At 40.4% G+C, this 6,324-nt stretch overlaps 1 long non-coding RNA gene across 1 annotated transcript; it reads left to right on the top strand.

Annotated features, from left to right (window-relative positions):
- Nucleotides 1-5,855: 5,855 nt before the first annotated feature.
- Nucleotides 5,856-6,324, top strand: LOC118498704. The gene is made up of 2 exons (XR_004901173.1): nt 5,856-6,059; nt 6,092-6,324. It is a non-coding gene; the product is annotated as an uncharacterized LOC118498704 (long non-coding RNA).

The raw sequence follows: 6,324 nt of genomic DNA, 5'->3' as shown, positions 1-6,324 counted from the left end.
GAGGCTAGAGCTTGGAGAGCTGTCTCACCCGCGCCCCACCCACTCCTCCCCACCCCCCCCGCGGCGCCGCGCAGCTCTTCCGCAGCCCTCCGCCTTTCGGCCCCAGGTTTCAGAGCCTTGCACCCAGCAGCCCAGTCCAGACCACCGCGACGCGCTCAGCGGCTGGCGGGCAGAAGCACTGCCGTGTCCTTCCCTTAGTATTTTCACCAGGAGAAAAGTTACCGCCTTGGGGAAGGAGAGATGTTTAGGCCCTGGAATATGTTTTAACATTTAATCATTGGCTCTCACGTACCATTTCACACTTACTTCAGGAGCGTCGCTCATATTTTCCCAAAAGCTACGAGCCTGTGGAGGGCAGTGCTGAAAAAACTGACTGCAAAAAGCTCGACTCAGTACTAACCGCACGGAAGATTTGCTCTCTAGAAGTCCTTTAAATTCTAGAATGATATAGTTGGAAAGAGCAATGCCTAGAAAACGCTTGCCAAAAATTTTGCTTGAATGAAAAAATCCGTGGACATCATCTAGTGAACTCCAGGTATTTGACAAAAGATTATTGTGAGCCCCTAGAGAAGTCCTAAAACTATCTTCTAATCTGTACCTTGTATCTATTTCCTGACATCTTAAATTTGGGAGTTCGTGGTTGCAGTCCCAATCATTCATTCATTCATTCATTCATTTTTACAGATTTAAACGAAGCAGGTATTATGGCTGCTACTCTTTCCAGTTCATCCAGAAAATACTTATATAAGTATAGATTGAGGGTGTTGCTTTTTGCACACAGATGCAACTGAAAAAAACATAATTTCCTTCAGTCAGTTTGTAGTTCAGCCACCCTCATGAGCACTTTCTTCCAAGAATTTACAAAGTAGGTGCAATCACATCGAAGTTAAACTCTGCCTCTATTTCCTGTGCCCTTCAGATGAGTAAAACACCCCTTCTTTTCTTCACTCAGCCCATTGGGACTCAGGAAGACAACAGGTTCATGAAAGTCAGCAAGGCAGAGATGTGGACAAGCTGGTTGCTCTAGTCAGTCAGCAGAGGACTGAAAACTCTTGGAAGACTGCTATGGAAAACTATCAGCCTATCAGTCTATATCACTCATTTGTTTTAGAAACCATACTCACGGACACCCTTTTTCCTCCACAGATATCTACCATATTGTCTTTTTTGATTAATTTTCTCCTTCAAGGCTGAAAATCACAATTTCAGTACTAAACTAAAGTTTCAAAACTAAACGTACAGTTTCATGGTAATTTCACCTGCATAAAAATGTCTATTTTGAAGGAAAAGGTTAAGATTTGCTCAAAGCCAGGAATATCAATCCCTTTCAGAGATAGCCACCTCTCCCTTACTATAGGGATTCCTACCATTGGCTCATCTAAAATTCTTAGGAAATAGACATGCTAGCCAAGGGGAGGTGAGTGATATTTATACTTTCCATGTTTGTCAGGAGCTATGAGCAGGGCTGCCAACTTGGAGGGGCTGCAATGGGTTCCACACTGTCATTTCCTTAGAGGAGGCTGTGTTAGTCTGTTATACAAAATACCACAGACTGGGTGGCTTAAACAACAGAAATTTATTTTTCACAGTTCTGGAAATAAGTCCAAGATCAATCAAGGTATCCACAGGTCTGATTTCTCCTGTCTTCTCCCATTGGCTTGCAGATGGCCACTGTCTTAATCCATTTGGGCTGCTGTAACAGGATACTATAGACTGGGCATCTTATAAACAACAGGAATGTGTTTCTCACAGTTCTGGAAGCTGGGAAGTCCCAGATCAAGTTGCCAACATAGTTGGGTGAGGGCACTCTTCAGGACTGCAAACTGCTGACTTCTTGCTATGTCCACACTTGGCTAGAAAGAAGGGGGCTTTGCAGGGATGTCCTTTATAAAATCACTAATGCCATTCGTGAGGGCTCCATCCTCACGTCCTAATCATCCCCCAAGGCCCACTGTCTAACACCATTATATTTGACATTAGGTTTCCAATATGTGCCTGGCATCATTAGTCATTAGGGAAATGCCAGTCAAAACCAACATTGAAAACCACTACACATTTATTATAATAATTAAAATGAAATATACTGACCATCACAAGTACTGGTGAAGATATGGAAGTAGTATGGATGTCAAATGGTACAAAAACTTTTGAAACAGTCTGGTGCTGTCTTAGGAAGTTGATTATGTATCTACCATATGATCCAACCATTCCACTTCTAGGTGTTTACCCATGAGAATGAAAGGTATATATCCTTTAAAAGACTGTACCCACATTTTCATAGCAGCTTTATGTGTAATAGTTAAAAACTGGAAACAACTCAAATATCCATCAACAGATAAGTGGATAAACAAATTTTGTTTTGGTCATACAGTGAAATACTACTCAGCAATAAAAAGGGACAGACTATTGATACATGCAAGAACATGGGTAGATCTAAAAATAATTACACTGAGTGAAAGAAGCCAGACAAAAATAATACATACTATCATTTATATAAATGATTGTATTTGTATAAAACTCTGGGAAGTACAAACAACCTGTATAAACAGACAACAGTGGTTGCCTAGCTCTGAGTTCAGGGCAGAGGTGTGTGGGAGAAATTAGGAAGAAGCCTAAGTAAATTTTTGGGAGTGATAGATATGTTCATTATCTTGATTTTGGTAATGGGTGTATGGGCGTATACATATTTCACAACTTATTTGTATACTCTTGGGAACTGCCCTGCCTGGTTTCAGGAGCTGTAACCACCCCCATGGCTAAGGCTGAGTGAGCGACCTTGGGACCATAAGCCACTAAGGAGACAAAGCTTATCTCCCTGGCAGGGTTGCTGCCTGTGTTCCTTTTACTTCACCTTGCCTGGCCCCCAGTGCTTGATCAGTTAGCCAATGATGAGTAAGATTCCCCAAGGGAGGGATGAGCTAAGACAGTCACGATCATGGGGGTCCCAGGGAAGGATTTGGGGGGCTATAGAAAAAGGGGGTGATGGACCCTTGCCCCTCAGCTTTGACATAGCCTGAGTCCTCATTCTGTCTGCAAAAAGTCTCCTAATCCCTTGGCTGCCTTACTTCCCCTGCATGACTTAAGCCTGAAACAATGCTGGAGGTGGGTGCCACACTGTGCTGGAAAGGGTGGGTTCCCTAGAGCAACCAGGCCTAAGAAAGAATGCATAGAATCCTATGAAACCTACTTTGCTAATACCCTCAATTTAAATAATAAGGGAGCAAGCAGGAAGTGATTTTTTTCCCAAGGTTTTGTGGCCCTTTAACTATCTGACCCCAACTCAGAATAAGCCCTCAGAGTTCTTTGAATGTTACCTATTGTTTAATCATTTCTGCCTGTCAAAGATGGATGAACTTTATTCCTGTTTGTGAAAATTAAACCCAACAAAAGCTTGTCAAGGCAAGGGTCGGGGTGCTCTCCCCTTGAGAGAGAAACTGTGCTGTCCCTTTCCCTCCCCAGGACTTGGTAGTCCATGTGAATTTCTCTAGTCTCATCCACAATGCCTCGGACCCCATGAGCCAAGGTCCAGCATCGGTATACTTTAAATATGTGTAACTTTTTAAAACCACAAGACATAGTATAATAGCTAAAAGACCTACCCCAAGTCATATCGCCACTTAAAGGCAAAGTAAAGCTCATTGTATGAATCTTAATGACATAGCAGTTATTTCATAAGTATTTGTTAAAAATAAGAGAGAGGAAGAAAGAGCTAATGCCACTTTCCTACTGAAAACATTCCAATGGCTTCCCATGATAACCAGATTAAAATTCAAATTGGTAGCTTGGTCAGCAAGGCCCTACACTTTCTGGCCAACCTCATTATCTCTCTCCAAACTTATTTCTATCAGTTTTTTCATTGCACCCTAGACACATTGCACCCTAGAAGTCCTCTAACTGCTCTGCTCATTCTCTCCTTACAAACTTAGCACTTGCTATTTCCTGTGCATAGAACTTTTTCCCAGATCTTCTCATGACTTATTGCCCCCACTTTTTTCTTTTCTAATATTCCTTCTCTGACATTGCATGTAACATACTCTCCTCGTACTTTCTATCACCTCACCTACCTAATTTTTATATTTCTTATTTCATTTTTATCGTTATCTGACATGATATTATATATTCGTTTGCTTTTTAATTTTTTTCCTATAGTAGACAAGAAGCAAATTGAGAGTAGGGACTTTGTCTTCTTCACAATTATATCCTCAGTACCTAGAACACTGTCTAACACATAGTGAGTGCTTGACAAATATTTGCTGAATGAATGATCTTGGACCTCATTGAATGGAACATTTATAGTCATATAGTCACAGTTATGTAATCTCTCACAGCCTCAAATGCCTAATTTCTTACCTCAGAGTGTTGTCAAGAGGATTAAATGAAATAATGTATTTAAAGCATTTAGCACAGTGCTTGGCACACGGTGGGTGGCTCATGCATTCTCTTTTACATTCTGATATATTAACTTATTTTTGCAAATTTTCTGTGACCCATGACCCCCTCCCCCAATTTAGGCAACAGGAGCCGGGGAATTACATACTGATTACCCCCAGGGCAAGGATAACACAGTGGGACCATAGAATCTAATTCATGTCTTTCCAGTTATTCCAAGAAAAAAATACATACTTGCAATTATTGGCTTTGTATTGCATTTGTCATGGCAATCTAATCCTAAGTATTTTAAGAAAGGATTTATCCTAGAGAAAAATTACAAGGTAAAAACTGGCTAGTTCACAAAATACATTAAGTAACATTTCCTTGTTTCTGGGCCTCAATAAGTCTTGGTCAAGATAATACATAAATAAGATATCTGACTTAAAATACTCCCCTTTTGTGAAATCTTTCAAATGAGTCTTTTCATTATAGTTACATATTTCTAAAACCAAACAAATAGACATCTCACACTAAACCAATGGTTCACAAACCTAAGCCTCAGAATATCCTAAAGAGCTTGTTAAAATACATTATGCTGTTCCTCCCCACCAACATTTTTGATTCTATAAGTCTATGGTAGAGTCAGAGGAATTGCATTTCTAACAAATACCCAGGTGATGTTAACTGATCTCCTGACCAAACTCTGAGAATCATTCACTGAACTATTTGGCTGGATGAATCTGAAATCTTACTAAGGCCCGAAATTATTTACAGTGGTAACTAACTCATGAAACAGTTTTAAACTTCTTTTTGTATAATATATTGTACTATCCACAATACAAGACATTTGACATTAGCATAAAGCAATGCACAAATCAGCATTTATTGACTTTGAAAGAGTACCCAGAGTATTGAGCTGATAGTCCAGAAGAACTGAATTCTAATCCCAGCCTCACACTTAACTGTGATCTTGGTGCCAACATTCAAACTTCCTAGACCTGAGTTTTCACATCTGCAGACCAAGGGGAGTGAGAAGATGATGTCCAAGGTGTCATCTGTCTCTAAAAGTACCTGATGATTTTTTGATACTACCACAGTGAAGGGGGAGAATGCGAAACACAGAGCTTGCTTCTTAGTTGGTGACAGAGATACATACCTACAGAAAAAGATACCAGCTCAAGCTCAAGGGAAATAAAAAATCAGCCATTTCAAAATTCTATCCTGGAGGTATGATGTTAGGAAAATAACCTCTTCACTCAGTCTCAGGCTAAGGGAATTTGAAAGTATTCTATAATACTAATGATAATAATCATATTAACAAAAGAAACCTCTCCTTTCTTTTCTTTCCCCTTCCTTCCTTCCCCACTCACTCCCTTCCTTCCCTTCCCTTCCCTTCCCTTCCCTTCCCTTCCCTTTCCTTCCTTTTTCTTTCACTTTTTGATAAATATTTACAGAGACCTTTGATAAATATTTACGGTAATGTAACAATGGAAAATTCTAACAGTGGGAAATTGTATCCCATTCCACCATTCTTTTGACTCTGTTTCTGTAAGCATTAACTGTGACTAATATGTCACTTGTAGATGAACAACATGTTTGTTCCTAGTAACTAACTTCAAAAGATACAGATCCTGACCTTCAAGCATCCCAGCTCCAGGGGATTTGCTGACCTTCAACCATGGAGCCAGGTTGACATGAAGCCAGGATAACATGAATCCAGGATGACTAAACCAGGATGATACACACCAGACCATCACTTGCCTTATCAGAATGGACTGTGCTCGTCTGCATATAGAGAACCTTGCAACTCCCTTCTTTGATCTCTTTGTTCTGTTCCCCTCTCCCCCCTTATAAAAACCTCTGCCTCCACTGAGATGTGAGATGGGCTTTGTGTCATGAGCCCTCCATCTTCCAGATGACCAGCATCTGCAAATAAACCACTTTCCTTTACAT

Source organism: Phyllostomus discolor, chromosome 2 (assembly GCF_004126475.2).
Source record: "Phyllostomus discolor isolate MPI-MPIP mPhyDis1 chromosome 2, mPhyDis1.pri.v3, whole genome shotgun sequence".
Taxonomy (NCBI): domain Eukaryota; kingdom Metazoa; phylum Chordata; class Mammalia; order Chiroptera; family Phyllostomidae; genus Phyllostomus; species Phyllostomus discolor.
The sequence above is the reverse complement of the archived record's forward strand: the minus strand, read 5'-3'. Positions and strand labels throughout refer to the sequence as shown.